Consider the following 18,639-nt stretch of genomic DNA (forward strand, 5'->3'; position numbering starts at 1 on the left):
CATTAGGGAGCTCTCTCACAGCCATTATTTTGAATATATCATTATTCTGGCAGCACTATCATATCCAGCTCATCACCATTTTTCCTCTTTTTTCTTTGTTTTGAATAGATAAAAGCTTCATGAGAAGAGAGCATCAAGTCACTTGAAACACTGACGCCTCAATAGCCAGATTCATTGGCTCTGGAAGTTTTGCATATGTTGTTGAATGCCAATCCACATTTTACACGGTTTTGAAAGTAAGATCTCTCTTATCACTGCCATTTGCCTAAAATATAAAGGTGTGGGTTATTACTTTACATTTTCAGTATGCATTGCTGTAAAAAAGTATGTATCATGATTAATTCTGGCTTAACACAAGTTGGATCTTATGTTTGACGATCATTTGTATCAGTTATGATAACATATACTTACAAAGTCATTTGCTTAGAGCCAGGAAAGCTACAAAGTCCAACAGGGCAAGAAACTGCAACCAGACAATTATTTTCAAATTAAAGTAACGACTTTCTAATAACCCATCTTTTATTAAAGGTTTATGTAGTAACTAAGTCCTATACTTAAGCCACTACTGGCTGAACTGTTAAAACATGTACTCGGAAAAAACAATGTCCAGTCTTTACCAATATATTATAATATATAATATAATTTCCTACTATTGTCCATATGCCATAGTCTCTGTCACTGCCAATAACTTTTCCACACAACAAATACACACACACTATAAATACACAACAATATAAAGACAAATACAGTTAAACAATGTTGTTCAAACACAGTCAAAAACTGTTTGTCTCCAAGGCCAGCCACGGCCTTTACAGAACACTGCCCTCTGGCTAAGAGGAATAATACATACACACAAATTGAATACATGGCTCCCACTGTTTAAATTAATGGATTTATTAATGGTTAATTATTAAGAACTTATTACACATTAATTAATAGAATGCAAACATTTATAACTGCAACACACTGGCTAATGCGATTACGACATATAAATGTTTATTGGAAAGCTTATTGGAAAGTGGTACAATTTGGAAGATAAAATAAAAGTGAAGAGTTACATTATTGGCTTTTGGTTTTACCTCTAAATAAAGTGGTTTGGATAATCTGGATGAAATGCTTGCTTGTTTACAACCTGTCTGATGGTCTGACCACTTGTGTTTCTTTCCATGTCTGACTTTATTTTAGCAATGCCGTCATGTTCCCTGATCTCAGTAATTTCTTTGGCGAGAACAAGTTATCATAGAAACAATAGCTGAAGTTGGAAAAATAAGAGCCATGTTGTAATAAACGGGAATTATCCTTTGTGAAGTGGAATTCAAATAAGAAACGCAGGAAGTACTAAAGTGATTAACAGTTGAGGTGTCTGCCAAGTTAGCTAAGATGGACCTCTTAGCATTTCCACGTGTAGCTCTGCTGAGGTCAGTCTGCCTGGGCGCTTTAAAAGCACATAGGGCCTTCACCCCCGCTCGCTCCACAGCTGCTTTTAGTCAGGGCCTGAGGTCCCTCCATCCTCTCCTTCCCCTTCCCCATCCCTCCTGCCCCTCAGCTTTCTGTTCTCTTGCCAGGACTGTAATCAAGCCTTCAGCTTGTGGCCGGGGCCTACCCCCCTCCCAGCCCGAAAAAGCCACCAACAGACTAAACTATGAGAGAAATGAAGGGCAGAGACAGAAGGAGGCAAGCGGGGTGTGAGAGATAGTCATTAAAACTGTGCCCTGTGTGCTGAGAGAACACGAGCATAATGTTTTAAATACAGGGATTGCCGCAGTTTGTTTGGGAAAACATTATTGTCGAAAGTTCTGGCACCGTTAAAGATGGCAGTGCAGGAACAGTACACGAGTGAGCACTAATCAAAAACATGTGCACCTCAAATTCCACTCGTAGCATTGTCTGATTAAGGCCTTCGTCAGGACGTTTGTTGGTGGCAAAGGGGTGAGAGTTGCGATTACGAATATTGTGTACACAGTCAACATCTTTTAGAGGAATTAGGCTTTCTCCCCCTGGGGGCCACCTTTTAAAGCTGTTTTCAGAGGCCGACTGCACCTGCTTTTGTGTGCTTTCTACCTTTCCAGTGTCATTTTCCGTGGCCGGAGGGGATGGTGTACCCGCCATGATCATGTCCAAACAAACCCCCATCTTATTCCTCAGCACAACACCCTCTCAGATGACATGACTGCAACGGCAGCCCATTATTACGGACAGCCTTTTGGTTATGCTCAAGGATGTGATGTAGTCAGCGCTGCCTTTCAAGGTCTGGTCCATGTACAGTCTGTCAAGGCCACTGAAAAACAATGCTGAGGATCATTACACAGATATGCAGGGCCATACTCCACTGTTTTGCATCCAGACGGTTTGAGCACCTAGAACCACACAGATTATATGATGATGATGATACAGTTGATGTGGGCTTTGAATTTGGTTGAAAAGAAAGTTAATTTCCCATAAAAAGATTTGTAGAAAAGAAAACGCTAGTATGGGTAAAAATATCTGAAATAAAGTTTGGTCCCTACTTCAGAAGATCCCTTTTCAATATTTTTAGCATCTAAATATTTGTTTGCCTTCTTAAACCGAATTTAAATAAAATAGGTTCACTTTATTTTCTAAAGACATTTGTAAAGGAAAATCCATGGCAGGAAATCCGCCCAAATCCTTGGAAAATCCAATAATATTTGCATAGAGCTTAAAACATGCAAAGTCCCTGCGTACGAATTAAGCTGGAAAGGAAAGCCCTGCTGGTTATGCATTAAAATGGATTGGAAGCAGGGTTTGACTCCTACAGGTAAAAGCCCCGGAGTGACGACTGATTCTGCACTTTGAGTAGACAAAAAACAGAGATGTCCCTTCACTGCTGTCCAACTCCTCACTGTGCTGCAGGATAATCTGTTTGGCAATGCCTCACATTGCTCAGTGACCCTCTCCAGCTTTCACACCTACCTCTTGAAAAGGAACGATGAGCACAAAGAAATTTTCTACTATACATAGCAGAAGGCCATTGATGTATAGTGCAGATGTAACCAATAGATTCCATTGTGACAGGAACGGGATGAGAGACAAACTAGTGCACAATAGTCCATGAGAACATTAAGTTAAAGAGAGAAGAACGTGGAAGGGTTTTCTTTAGTTGAAGTTCTTCCAAGGCCAGCGCTGATTACAGGACACGGTCTGACACAGTATGCCTGTATGCTGTCAACTCAGGGAAAACAAACATGGAATTTATAGCACATTAAGAATTCAACAGGCAATCTATTCAAGCAATTAATGGCGTATGAAAATAAGCTCTGTTGGCATTGAAAGCACTCCAACATGAATGTAGGCCACGACTGTTGTGTGCTTTTGTTTTCCACTGATTCGCCCTTGAGGATCGCAGTTCCAGAGCTCACACACTTCACAAAGCTTCCCTGCAAGTTGTTGTGCCCCCCTTTTCATATTCTTGTGTTAAAACATACAGCATATCTACAATTACAGTCCCACCTCTGTTTGCCCACAAAGCACAGTCAAGGTGATTCTGATTATACTAAACAATGGTTGACACTGACAAGATATTCAGGACACGCTATCTTTTGTCATCTCAGAATTGAAAAATTACGCTAGTTTGAGGAAGTTGTCATCTGACAGTTAAAACAGTCTTGTGTGGGAAGCGTAAATACAACGTCCAGGTAGAGGATATTTGTAGGAAAACAAACAATGTAGAAACACTGGACATTGAGTTCCCCTTCCATTCCTTGTTAGCTTTAGTATGTTTATCATTCTTATCTAATTACTGGTTTGGCAGAAATGCTGATCCTGTAACTGACTGATGAGTTATAACCACAAAAATCCACTGACACACACACACACACACACACACACACACACACAGCTTAAGGCTATTGGACATGTAGGTACTGTAAAAGCGACCTCCAGCCTCACCGTGTTTACTTTGCACTATACTATTGTCACTCACAATACATTCCTGCCATATTTGTAAGGTCAAGTGTTAGTGCCTTGTGGAGCTGTTTTAACGGCCCTTTCGCAACTTTTGCCAAACAGGAATTCTTGAAATCAGAAAAGAGTTACACAATACAGCAATTTCAGGGGGTCACAGTAAAACCCACCTGAAATCCTCCAAAATCCCACATAAACATACACGTTGATCATACTTTTTCTTTTGTTCTCAAAAAAGTTGTTCTAGGGATATCTGAGATTTTTTTTAGCTAACAATGAAATGATGCAGCTAACTGGGCTATAAATACAAATACATCTACCCTGTGGGGTTTTTAAGCCACAGTGAAGTCAAGGCCAGTAAACTGCAAAAAGCTGTACAGTAAACTGAGATCTGACACTGTGCCCTGACCCATGAGAGGGATTATGGTGGGGCTCTGACAGCTCAGGAGTTCCACAACAACCACTTAGGACAGGAATATGGCCTAAGGTCCTGAGGGAATGTGTATGTGTGTGTGTGTGTGTTTTGGATGTTTTTTTTGCCTGAGAACTCCTTGAATACACCTCATCGGGCGATTTCTGGTGGATGGTTAACGTTGTACACATAGCTTGAAGGCTACCTCCTCCTATACATTTGCAGAGCAATATTGTATGCAAAGAATGGAGATAAACATACAGCTTAAATCACCTTGTTTTATTAGTGGTTCATTAAATACAGCTTGTCTCACATTTCATGATGCCAATTCCAGAAATTTACACATGATAATACCAAAGATTCACATGTGAGCGACATACAGTGATCGTTTCAGCACTTCACACATGCACAACATTAGTTTCACATGTTGTAACCTCATAAAATGACTTTCAAGGAGAGGCTGGTGCAGATTAACACAGTATACATTATAGACCACTGATGCCTCCCTGACATGTGACCAAAATTAATCAGATTTAGATTCAAGTGATCAAACTGTAATTAATCATGTGAAGAGGGAAATGATCCTTGACGCGGCTCCAGCTGCGAGATGCCTCTGTTTGGTCCCGCGTGCCCCTCTTACAGGGGGTCCACCGGGGCTACATTAAGAGGCTTTGTGCCAATGTCACCTAAATTACAGTCACTTAACACAACAGATGTACTGAATGTCGAGCAAATGATGTGCTCGGGTTGGGGTGGCACATTCACATGCATGGAATAAATTTTACTCAATGTATCAAATGTGTTTTTGTTGCATCCTCTCCCCCACTCAGTGATTTGCATTTTGCTATATGCATAGCATCCTCCACTAACCCGCACTGTCTTGTATCTCAATCTCCAAACAACTCCATCCATGCCTCTTTTATTTGCCGGCCTTTACGGCCTCCAATGCGGATTCTGCATAGGTAAATTAAGCGTATTTATTTCAGTGCATCAGTTTGAGGAGATTTTCTCTGCTCTTATAGACTCAGCACTGGATATGCCAGACAAGCTTAGTTCAGAAGATTATTTTTCTCTTTGTGTGTCAGACTCTTCAGCAGAGGCACAGGCAGATACAGGTATTCAGATGGGAGCCAACGCCGACCGGGCCATTGTGCCTTCCTGCACGTAGGAACAGAGCGTTCTGGCATTGCAGGTATAGAGGGGGACAATAACCCGGGGTTGCAGGCACAAATTACATTCATCAAGTTTATCAATAGCAAGTCGGGATTTAAGCCAACGAGCTCACCAACACCTCCTCCCCCTTTTACATAAGTCTGTTCCAATGCACAAGTTAATTCTGCATAGACTGAGAGAAATGATCTGCTCACAATTATGCATCCTTGGATGGAGATTTTATGGAACCAACACCGCTACTGCCATTACTCTGGCAGCAATCCCTAAACATCAGTAAAGATCTCATTTCTGTGTGTAAATACTACAAGCAATGCATTGATTCTATAGCCACTCTTTTTATATGATAGAGAGAGAGAGAGAGAGAGAGGGAGAGAGAGATTATAGGTAGTTTAAAAGATGACACCCTTCAACAGTCTGTAATTGTACTTTGCTGGGAGAAAGAATAAAGTATGAGGAGATATATTCTGAAAAATCATAAGCCATTATGCTCCAGAAAGGGTTTGTGGGGCGGGGCGTATATCTACATAAAGCACTGCTGAGAACCTCCAGCAAATTACCCCGCAGGCCTGCGAGGAGGGGGAAATATCACTAATTGCCCTCCATTCTGTCAGGTCAATTGACTCTAATTGGAAAAATAATAAAAAGCATACTACCCCGGGAGCAGCAAGCTCTGAAAACGACAGGGTCCTTTTTGGAGAGAAATCGAAGGGGTGGAGGGGTGGGGGGGAACTTAAATTCCTCAGTGCAAATACGGCATCTGAAATCTATCTTTGCCACTGCCATTCCTCGCTCAAAAACAATTACAGCGTGCCTTCCTCCTGCCACTTGGCGGCTATAATTACAGGAAAAAGGGCATGGGTTACATACCAAGCGAGTGTAATAAAATGACATGTGATTAGGCATTAATGTGCATAATGTGGCTCTTTTTACACCTTTATGTGTGATCTTTGATAGTATTGAGAGTGTCTGCGGACGTCTGTGTTTCTCTGATTTGGGGAGTTGGGAGGTGTCTTCTGGTCAGCTGCTGTTGAATTGTCTCCCTGGAGAGCTCGGTAATTTGGAGTCAAATGAGCGTAGTAGGAGGCCAGGCCACCTACATCAGTTAGAATGTACAGTAGGAGAACAAGGAGGTATTGAATATGAGCTATGCCCCAGGTGTTGGCAGACAAGAGGGAATAGAGCTAATCTACTATCTACATTACTAAATTATTGGAGATGAATGGCTCTGCTAATATAATCTCCCACCCTGGGGGGATGATCCTAAGATTAAGGGTCTGACTCAGTATTCATTGCAGTATTCAGGCCTTTGAATCGCTCAAAAGTTGTAATTTTGTTTAAGCCCTGTGCTTACCACAAACCAGACGAAAGTTCTCCAACTTGCCCATCCTCACTTGGGAAAAACATAAACAGAGGGTTTAGGTTTAGAAAGTATGTCTTTCTTCTCGTTGAAATTGATAATTTCATTCACAGTGGTCAAATAAATATCAGTTTGTGTCAGAACTTGAGGAATTTTCCATGATGAATTTGGCAGTTTCCCTGTATTTGCCCAAACGTATTACCAGAAATCATATTCTGATTCTAAATGATTTGTATTACAGTAGAGTTCTATGTGTTCTGACTGTGATTTGAATGAGTGAGTTAGTCATCAGAGGTCAAATTTATTTTCAAATGTGGACCAGGAGCTGCCCTACGCTGAAATTCAGTCTTACTGTCAGTAATTGAGTTATTGAGAATCGCTGTAAAAACTTCTCTGAGAAACGTTTTCATATTTATTTGAATTCAGTGCAATCACAGGTCTTGGATTCCTTGTGATTAATTCACTGGTATGTAAGGCTTCCGGATGACAAAGACATTCTCCTATGAGACCCACTGGCACATCCCCCGCCAGCGACGTCTTGCCCCTAGAGACAAACTTAGGATAAAACAATGACAGGAGCCCAGCAGCACACAATCCAGTGCCAAACAGCACACCCACCTGCTTATGATCAATGAAACCTCACCGTATACTATCTCGGCGTACCATGCCAGCCACTGATGAAAGGCCTCATCGTTAGTGACCGTCTTTGATCGGCTCATCGCCTGTTTTGAAATGTAAATTGACGGGAAAAGGAAAGGGCTCTGTGAAGGAGTGGCATGCAGAGGAGAAAAGGGGACCCCACCCTCTGGGGAGATTAACGCCACCCCAGTCAGACATGTGTCAAGTGGGGCTTGATGAATCCTGGGAAAATGAAAAAAAGGTATGAAAAAAAAGGAGACAGAGGAAAGAAAGCCCTTTCTCTTCCCTTCTTGCCTCCTTCTGCACATCCCTGCCTCTCAGATCATCATCTCCCGCCCTTATTCTGTCAACGCCCTTCTTGATGGTTACTGTCAGAGGTGCGCATCTCTTTTGTAGTGTGGTGTTTTGCTGCTGCCACAGTGGAGATGCTTCCTTCCTCTACATATGCACAAGTAGGCAAGGGTGGGGTGGGAGGCTGAGGAGCGGGTGTTGGATGGAGGGGGGTTGGCAAGACACGGATGCCTGTAGTATCTGCTGATCCTGACACACCTTTGGGAATAAGAAACCAAAGGACAGACGAAACGCTTCTCGAGAAATAGTGGGAGCATGATATCGGAGTAGAGGGATTTGGTTGTTGTTGGTGGTGGGGGCTGCTGCAAGGGCAAGGCACATGTCTGTGACATTGTGGATGATACGCAGGGATGACAGCTAACCAATGTGCTGAAAAACTTTAAAGAAGAAGGGGACAGATACAGAAGGGATTGACTGTTTAAAGGTGTAATCCTAATCCATATTTGGTCAGTAGAGTAAAGGAAAAACACAATGAGTCATGGAAGGATGGGATTATGCGTGTGTGTGTGTGAGTGAGTGTGTGTGTGCACATCCATCGGTCTTCCACCCTTGTGAAAAGGAATGTCTCTCTTGTCACATAAGGGTGTAGGTGTCACCTTCTTGGTTCACTCCTGTGTCTGTCTGCCTGTGCCTGAAAAGACCATTGCATCATTTGAAGTGACGATGAAATAGAATAGCTAAATAATGTCCCAGCAGGAGGGTGCTTGCAGAGACAATACAATGCGCAAGGCCTGCAAACTAATGGCCAGCTGTCTTATAATGAGCTCCGGCAAGCCAGGCCCGCTGATTACCCCCCTCGCCCCATCGCCGTCCCCACTGTGGGACATTACGGGCACTATGGGGTATGGGGGGAAGGTGGAAGGGGAGCAGGAGTGCAGAGGCGGAAGATGAGGGTGGGACTGTCCCTCTCTCTAACAGCTCACACCCCCCAAGCCCACCATCACCACTACTGAGCACCGAAACCCTCTCAGTTAACGAACCAAGAGCCGTCTAATTAGAGCTCAAAAATTCATGAGGGTCCTCATTAATATTGAATATCTGTTGTGGGCCACGACTTCAAAATAAGCACTTGCATATGCAGATGGAAGGTGAGAGATAAGGAGGGTGGGAAGGAGGGAAAGAGGGAAGGAGTGCATTGTACACCGCCAAAGTAAAGGTAGTGAGGTAAAGGTGGAGGAAGGAGGTAGAGAGGATCTAAGGGGGTAGGGAGTGGGAAGTACATGAAAAGAAGGGCGACGGATTGGGAGACAGATGAGGAGAGGAGATGGAGGGAGAGCAGACAAGAAGAAAGGGGAGGAGAGGGAAAGGGATGAGAAAAAGTAAGGGACCCCAGAGAGCTGTACCTGTGGAGAAGAGTTGTAATGTTGGAGGACTCTCCTGGGAGAATATGCATGGTCTTTAATGAGGAGGGTGGAGCGCAATGGCGAAGAATAACAAAAAAAGAAAGAAAAAAACATTCCGCTCTTAATCCCTCGCTGAGAGAAAAAACTCTTTCAAGCAGGTACGCAGAGGTATCACTTTTCAAGTCCCTCACTCCTTCTGTTTTACCCTGGAAAAGGGTACACAGATAAAAGATACTGTCATTTGAAGATTGTCTGCTACCAACAACCATCATTTGCCTTTGAGATAATTCTGGGTTTTCCACTTCAGATTTAGAGGCATATGGGTAATGCAGAGGAGGGAGGGATACACTACATTAACTATATGTCAGCCACTCTGGAAGACATCAAGAAAGTCATTTCATAGTGAAGAAGAAAAAAAAGCTGACATGAATAAACAATTTCTCCTCACATTGCTATACTAGTGGTTGTGTTTTGTCTTTTGTATCACTGTAACAATATTTCTGTAGATGTAGATATGTAGAACCAAGTACAGGGGTGTCAACGCCTGTCCTCAGGCGGGTACCAGGTTTGGGGACAATAGGCCACATTTATACTTGTCATTTCAAGTGTATCCAAAAGTCCAAGTGCAATTTAACACACTTTTCTTTACACTCACCTACATATATGCATCTCCCTTAGCCACATCACAAATCTGATGGAAATTGAAAGAAAAAAACATCTTGGGTTTCCTGGGCTACATATAAATCACAGACAGCCTACTGCAGTCCAGGTAGTGATACACCTGAAACTATTTAGTAACTGCCAAAAATGGCAAAATAAGAATAACTTTGCAGTTAAGTTTAGCTACAACAATAGCAGTTTAGCTAGGTTGTTATTTTGTTACACGTGGTTATCCCAGAGTTATCCCTTTTCAAAGCATCTGAAAATAATTAGATTTCAGTCCATGTATGTTGCTTCTTGGGTGCATTTACAGTTGCTTTTTTCCCCTCATCAGATAACTAGCTGATTTACGAAAGATGCATGAGATGAGTAAGTGTAAATAGGTTAATTAAAACAATAGGATTTGTGCTGGTTCACAGACCAATGCTGATTTATCAAGATATAACATGTTATATCTTGTTAAATACATACAAAAATAAAAGTGTTATAATGTATGGGGGGATATGTGCAGCACTATTTGTTGGAGTCTTGTTGTCACCAGACAGGAATCAATCATCTATTTAAAGATATAACAAGTACCATTTTCTAATTAAATTGTATCTCTCTTGCTCTCTTGCTCTCTCTATATATGTATGAATGTATATACATTCATATATACACATCTAAAATATATATATACATATATAAATAATATATATACATATATAAAATAATTGCATTTTCCAAAATGTTTCCTTCAAGGGAAACAAGGTGTGTGAGGAATCTTGTGAGCTAAGCTTGGTACCTGTGTACATGTGTACTATATGCATGCACACATAAGTGAATGCATGTTTGCACACATGGATGTGTGCGAGGGCAAGTCTGACTGTGTCGACTCAAGCATCTGTTTGCCCATGTGTGCTCAGCACTTTGCTTGTGTCCATGTGTGTATGTGTTTGTGTTTGTGAGCAATGTGACTGTGGTTGGGGCCAACCTGAGCGCTCTTCCTTAATGTGTCTGGGAGGTCCAGGGGAGTCGAGGGCTTTGGAGGGCGTGGATGTGTCTGCACTGAGAGATTTATAGGCTTCAGCCAGGATCACTCTCTTTCTCTGGTGCCAAGTTAAGCAGTAGCATAATTAAAACCTCAGAAGAATCCTTTTGAAGTCAACAATGGGCTCTTAGGCGAACCTTAATGCAAACACACATACTGTACACACACACACGCACACACACTCCAAGTCATGCACCCACTTGCGTTCTGTCTTTGCTCTCACACTTATATACACGTACGACCACACACATATAAACTGTATGTCCATGTTCTTCACACACTCTGGAAAGATGCAGGGTAGATTAGATTAGAGCTCTATTTGTTGTCGGGGAGGAAATTCATTTCCACAGCCAGCCAGTTGCAGGTACGTTCATACAAGACAGTTATTACTCTGGCACATGATTTGACACAGACCAGCACACCATCACAGTGGGAATGCACTCATAATAAGAAGATGTTTCACATTGTTGCAGAAAAAAGAAACAGTCCAGGGTGCTATTAAAGGTGGTGACAGCATATGGGGCAAAATTATGCATTCATATTAAATGTGAGACTTACCCACTATGTGAGCATATAGACAGAAATGACATTTCCCTAAATGCTTTCCCTCAGTGTATACTAACTTTGTCTTTCTTTACGCACACACATACACACAGGCATACTGTACAGGACAATTACTCACATTAAACACCAACAGATGCCATCTTGATTAAATTTGACCGTACAAACACAAATGGAGGCGAGCGGGTCTGCGTCAAGGGTTCCCAGAGCATATGCCGTGTGGGTCGTCAGGAGCCCAGGAAAGAGGGAAGGATCTAAGACTGCCTGCTGTTGTTGCCTTGCTGACAACACACCGTGGAAAATACCCTCAGAGCCCCAAGACGGCGCGGGCCGCGACCCACCATCCAGCCCTGCTAGGATTCTTGGCCCAAAACACTGAAAGATGTAAACAGAGGAGGAGGAAATGTAAGTAAATGTTAATAATTTGCAGTGCTGTGGTTCCTGACCTTGTTAAGTGAACAATAGTACAGCTGTGGAGACATGATGGAGGTGTAAATTGGACATTCCAGGCTGTTTCTATAATGAGCTATTTCTGTGTATAGTTTTTTTTTCACAGCTCTTGGCTCCACATCAAAGTAAGAAATGGTATAGCTTGTGTATTTCAAGGTTGCAAAGTCAAGTTAGATTCATGCCCTGGACCCATACCAGCGTAGATCAAAAGTATTGGTCCTTGTAATATGATCACAGTGGGAGTTCACAATGTGAGCTAACTCTGTCTTCAGAAGGGGGGGTGGAGGAAAATAAATGTGTGATCCTTATCTGCCATTGCCCATAACCCATGCAGGCATGGTGGTGGTATGCATCGATAAACTCATAAACAAACAGTAATTACTAGCCCATTAGAGTCAGACCCTCACAAACACAGGCTCATAATCCGCACACAGGAGGGATGGAGGCTTGTCGCTCATTTTCATATAACCCACTGAGCTAAAAAAGTAGAGCAAAATACTTAATGATTTGTGACTGGGGGACAAATAAACCATTTTGATATAAGAAGCTTACACACTCTCAAAAGAGATGTAGCAATGTTGACGCTCATGCTCATTATTGTACACACACTCCCTTAGTTTGAATTTGAGCAAAGCTTAATTTATAGGGGAGGTGATCAGAAAATGGAAGGCAAATTTTATTTGAGGTGGATAAACATGTATTCCTCTGCTGGGAGTAATCAGGAAAATAATTACTTCAGACTTGACAACAAATCTACTTGAGTAAGTTTCTATGATAGCCTTGTTGTTTGAACTGGACCCTGTGGAGTGCAGTTTGTTTTCTCTATACGTCTAGACATAAAGTCTCTTGACAGTCCAGGCCATGCTCACTCGGAGACAAACCCAAGTCCAGAGGGATTGAAGGAAGGAACCCCGGGTTCATTCATTATACGAGGCAAGTCTCTCTCTGGCTCTAGATGTCACTCTACAACCCTAACCAGGCCTGTCGCATTTTAAATGATACTGTGGCTTTTCTATGACATTTTGGACATTAATATTGCAGGGATTCCTTATATCTCCCCTCCATACCCTTATGTATTCTTATGCACTCCTTCAAAGGCACTGGTCAAGTCCTCTAACCTGGGATATATGGGGCTCTATGTCCTTCTCTTGCCTCCTAGTTGGACAGCAGGGATGTGCTATGATCCTCCAAGACTCTGATGGTGTATATGTGTGTACAATATGTGTGCGTACAGCTCTTGTATCTAAATCTTCCTCACTCTCAACCTTCAGTGGACGCGGTATGACCAAGCAGATCAAGCCCACATCTACCTCAGCTCCTCTCTATGTTGACATTTCGCCAAACCCCAGACAACCCAGGCTGCCCTGATCCTCCTCAGCCCATGTTTATTCAAGAGACAGGTGGGCCAACCTGAGCCTGGAGACAGTTTGAGTCTTAAGACTACAGAAAAGAGGATATGGGTAATATTGTTAATGGTAAGGGTAGAGTGTATAGCAAAACAGCAAAAAGCATAAATATATAGTAATCTCTGTTGGTTTATTATAACACATAGCAAAATTGCAGCTCTGCGATTTTTTACTTTTTGCTTTTGTCTTTAAAAAGCACCTCTTCTATTTTATGTTCCTCAAAGGAACTAATAGTTGATTATTCATTATAAATCCATAAAATGCCTTTTTTAACAAATATGAATATGTGGCAAGAATTCTCTCGCTATAATGCCACAAGGTTTCATTCTTCAGTGTTTTTTGTTACAATTTGACATGTTACAGACTAAATGATTAGTCAGTTAAATGAAATAACACATTTTTATTTGTTGAAGAACATATTTTGTTCTGTTCTAAAAAATAGAAGGCTCAACCAGAAGCAGCACATCTAACACCACTAACTTCCAGAGCATTATTAAACTAAATGAATAACCTCAGCATTGTCTTATGCCAGCAGGGATAAAATGCCTTTAGGTCAAATGTGGTAAATAATAACTGGTGAACGGATAAAGAGGTAGTTATTAATTATAGTACCTGGCGATGTGTTCAAGTGCAAGGTATTAGCCTCTGTTGCGCTAACAGGTTGCTAATGTGGTTGGTGTTTGACCGGCGCTGAGCTCTCTAATATGTCTGCAGGGACATGGGAGGTTCTAATTAATCCTGAGCTGACGGCCAAGCCAGGACATCCCCTGGGAGGCATCAGGGAAAGCAAGGAGTATCAGCACACTTATCCACAGATTAGACTCAACACCCTCACTGGGATGCTGAAAGGGGATGCTGGGCCAAAGGGTTGCAATTGTTCTTCTCTCACCTGGCTAAGTGAAAAAAACAATGCTTTAGTAATGTTTTTAAGTAAATCTCGTGTTTGGGAAAAAGCTGAAAACTATCCATTTTTATGTTTTATGACTTATCTGTCAGTCAAATGAGAAAGTGTCACTGGAGTGGGGCATTAATAAAAAAAGAATATTCATGTCCTGTCTGACTCACTCAAAGTTTCCTCTGCTGAAAAGGTTGTCTGACGGAGGATGAATCTCATGCATGTTTGTCAATATAATTTGCTCTCCCCTTCGCCCCAGAGGAACATGCCAGTCCCTTAAGGTTTCCGACTCAAATGCCAACATCTGTCTGGCAACGGAGCCAGAATGAGAGAGTCTAGGACACCTTCATCAGAGGTATTCTCTGGTTGACAGAAGCCACAAGGTGGAATTTCGGAGATGAAATAATGGGCGAGCTGAAAGAGGCTTGGGTATGCAAATCCAGCACTGCACCCACCCCTGTGTTAAACAATCCATCTTGATTAATATTTCATGTAAAAAAAAATCTATTAATCAGGAAAAAAAACGTTTCTGCTCTCCAGAGGATGCTAAATTTTTTGCTTTTTCTGATATTATGTGTGATGTCATTTTCTTGGGCGACCATCTTGGAAAAATGGAGACAAAACATCTTGTAATAATGGGCCAAAAAGAACAAGCTTTTCTTTTCTGTCTGGAGCTCATGATAGTCTGAACAAACCGAGGCCAAATATGCTGAAAGTCCAAAGCATTGAGATCCACAAACAATTTGGCATGGCTGCTCACACTTATCCCCATTCACAAACCTTCTTTTATGTACGTTTTACTTGGCACCGACCACCCTCCCTCCTCCCCAAGCCCACTCAACTGATAGACAGAGTGGGTGAGAGTAGCACATCACAGTACCACACTGCTCTCTACCTCACCACTTTCATTATATTGTCATTTTGAATTATCAGCAGCGATGGACTGGCAAGGATGACTGACACATTCCTGCGAGTGAAGCAGCTACAGCCTGGCTCTCCAGCGTGTCCTGGCAAGCCCAGCTTCATGCCGTGCCAGACGTGAGAGGGCTGGCCAAGTGTCTGGCCAAGGGGCTGCACTAATACTGCATAAATACGGGGGGAATCCCCTGCCCCCATGCTTGCTGAAAACAATACATCTATGTTGAAATGGAAGGCGATATACCTGGGCAGACATGTGCTCATCATATGATTATATGTAATTGAGTAGAAAAGTCACATAAAAAGGCTGCGAAGCAGATATGGTAGGGTGAGTACATTTTAATATCAGCACTGTATCCATTACCAAATGTCAATTTCAAGTCAAGTGATATAATTGAATAAAACAGATGCTCTCTTGCCAGAAATATGAGGCACTATAACTAATGTGTCAGTAAAAAAATCTATCTGAAACGAGCAAGAGTGACAGAAAAGATATCACTATAAAATGCGGTTTTAGCAGCAAATTAGATCGTGGAGCAACGGATTTCACCATAATTTGCATTTTGCATGTAAGCAGTGTCGAGCCAAAAATACTTGCCGCAACACCACAGCAGCGGTCTCAGAGGGCTTAACAGCACCAGCAGACGAGAGTGAAAATGGGAAGAAAGATAGAAAGACAATGAAAATGAAGAGGTGGGAGCAAAAAAAAAAAGAACAAAGAAAAAAAAAAAGGGCATGCTAATAAAAAAAGAGTCCCAGTGCAACAGGGCGATGGCCAGGATGGGATCTCGTGGGACATTACATTTCACAAGACCCTGGGATCCACATCAACCAGTTAGCAGCGGTTTTACAGCTATGACTCTGTGGTGAAAACCACTTTGTTGCCTAGGATGTAAATTACGTGTTCATACAGAATCATGGGCTCTGACACTGTAAGGATCCAAAACACTGATCGGCTGTGTTTTTTACTCACCAGACAGCACTTCAAATTTGTATTACAAAGCCTAAAAAAGGTAGACGGACGTCTCATAACTAGAAACGTCTGGGCATTATTAGGGTTTGTTTTGCCTGGTAGGTGGAGTAGGGATAAGTGAACACAAAGACAATGCAGCTGCACTCCTTACTGTATGTACTGTGTTATTTTTTTTACTAGAAAAACAAGGTTACTCACTGACTAGCTCTTGCAATTTGCTCAGGACTGCAACTCACTAAAAGACAAAGAATATAATCTCCAGCAGTTCACATAAAAATAGTTCTGAACAGCTATGTTTTAGCTGATCTGTCATAAAGATAAAAGGCAATTTGTTAGTTTGACAACTAAGATCACAAGGTTAGAACATGACAGCATGAATTTGTTTGAATGATATTCTTAAAAACATGTAATCTAATTTATTAATTGGGAAAGTGAAACAGAAACAAATGAATAAGGGAGACATTAGGTGAACTTAATCAGCTACTTCTGCTGGAAAATGATTTTATCTTATCTTACTCTGCCACTTATGACATCCAAAATTGTGCTGGTCTAAACATTTCTGAAAAAAAACAGTGTAAAAGAGAGAAACAAGCCCACTGCAAGACACACTCGCATTGGTTTCCCACACCCTTTGCTGCGCACATTGTGCAATCCATTACTAATTTGTATCAGGGTAAGAGAAGGATTGGTTGCGCCTCATTCGATCCACATTATCTTTGGCATATCTTACCTTAGACACACACACACACGAAAACACACTCTACAGTGAGTGCCAGCCCTTGTGGAACAGCTGCTGAGTCTCTTGCATATTAAACTGGTTGTCTAAGTCTTACCATGTCTCTGCCATCTCTTTGACCAACAAGCACAGAGGTGGGCCCAAAATGAGAGACAAACAAACACACACACACACACACACACACATTGTTGTGACTTTCCCTGCTCGTGTGTCTGTGCATGCTTTATCTTTTTCCAGTTAAAATCTTATTGTTAGTTTTTTGTGCAACATGTCAGCCCCTCAGCCCATCCTCACCTCTCTGTGATTCCTGGAACTCAGTCAGACTGGTGTCAAACTTCTTGGAACCAGATTGAGGCAGATAGGAAGATATTTTCAGGGATTTGTTCCTATTCTGGTACACTTATAACTGAGTGCTCTGATGAAAATGTGTTTTCAAGGACCTGTTGACTTCTGAATGACTTCTTCACTGAAATATTGCCGGAAAACTTTAACAATTCAATTAGAGAGTAAAAACTAAACCTTTGATTTTGGTGTGAAAAGACTTTCTTCCAATGTAAAAGACCTCTGGGCTGAAAATGAATTATGGACTTTTTTTTTCTCTCTGCGTAATTTCAGTATTAAAGAGAATGAATGTTTAAGGCCACAGCTGAACTGACAGAGGACCGGTCGCTTAAACTAACTCTGCCCATAAACATCCTGACGCCAGTTAATTGTTGGTTTGAACATCAGGCCCCCCCTTCCTCCCCCTCAACCTTGCTTTCTTTTTCTCACACTCTCTCAGTCTTTCACCCCATTCTTAAACAATGAATGTAATTTTTATAGTAAAAGTGAGATGGAGTGGGTAAGGCATAGAGAAGGAAAGAAAGGGAGAGAGTGAGAGAGAGATTGCAGGCAGTGGTGGTGTGAGAAGGGGCGTATGGCACCCATTATCTTGTTTATTAAAAGCAAGTTTCTTTCCTCCGCTCCCTCCTCCCCATGCAGCTGACCGCAGATATTTCCAAGGGCCTCTGCTGTTCTGTGCCTACTTCACAGGCTCCTGGAGGGGTCACAGAAGTTGAAACCAGAGGGTGTCAATCGCCTGCTTCGCTTCGTGACCCTATTGGAGGCATCTCAAAGGCAAAAAAAATAGTGCATCAGCTGTGTGTGCTCGTTTGCATACATGTGCACAGCTGAGCGTAATTTATGTCTGCATGTGGATTTATTGATGAAGTCCTGATAAAGTATGAAGAGGGGAAAGTCAGATTCGTCAGCTGTTGTGCACATTCAGTGCAAACAGGAGGGAAACTGCAATGCCTGCAGCACAACATGTTGCAGCAAAGGGGAATTCTGGGACTTTTTTTTAGAAGCTTCAGAGTCAAATATGTTCCACCTTAGCAAAGAAAGAAATTCGTAGTCATTTTTAAACTATGGGTCTTTTATTTCGGATAGAGATAGACAACAGCAGGTTTCTCATTTCCAGCGGTCTTTATCATCAAATTTCAAACTTGTTAATTATGCTAATGTTTGCTCCATAAGTCAGTTGAAAACTACAACTAACTTACTATTAATCTTTTAGTCTTGTTTAAAAAAAAAAAATTTAATGCTGTAAAAGGGTAAATAATAACTTGATGACAATATAGGCTACACAACATCATGCTAAAAGACAGAGGCTAAGCTACATATAGCAAGTGATATTTTCTTTATTAATTGTATAATCAAATTTTGGGCCTATGTTTTACTTATAAATGTACACTGTAAACCCGGATAAGTTGAGTTTACTTAAAAAATTTGAGGAAACCGGTTGCCTTAAAAAAATTAAGTAATGTTTGATGAAA

The sequence above is a fragment of the Morone saxatilis genome, unplaced genomic scaffold (genome assembly GCF_004916995.1).
Source record: "Morone saxatilis isolate NCDOM2014 unplaced genomic scaffold, NCSU_SB_2.0 Contig7, whole genome shotgun sequence".
In the NCBI taxonomy this organism is placed as follows: domain Eukaryota; kingdom Metazoa; phylum Chordata; class Actinopteri; family Moronidae; genus Morone; species Morone saxatilis.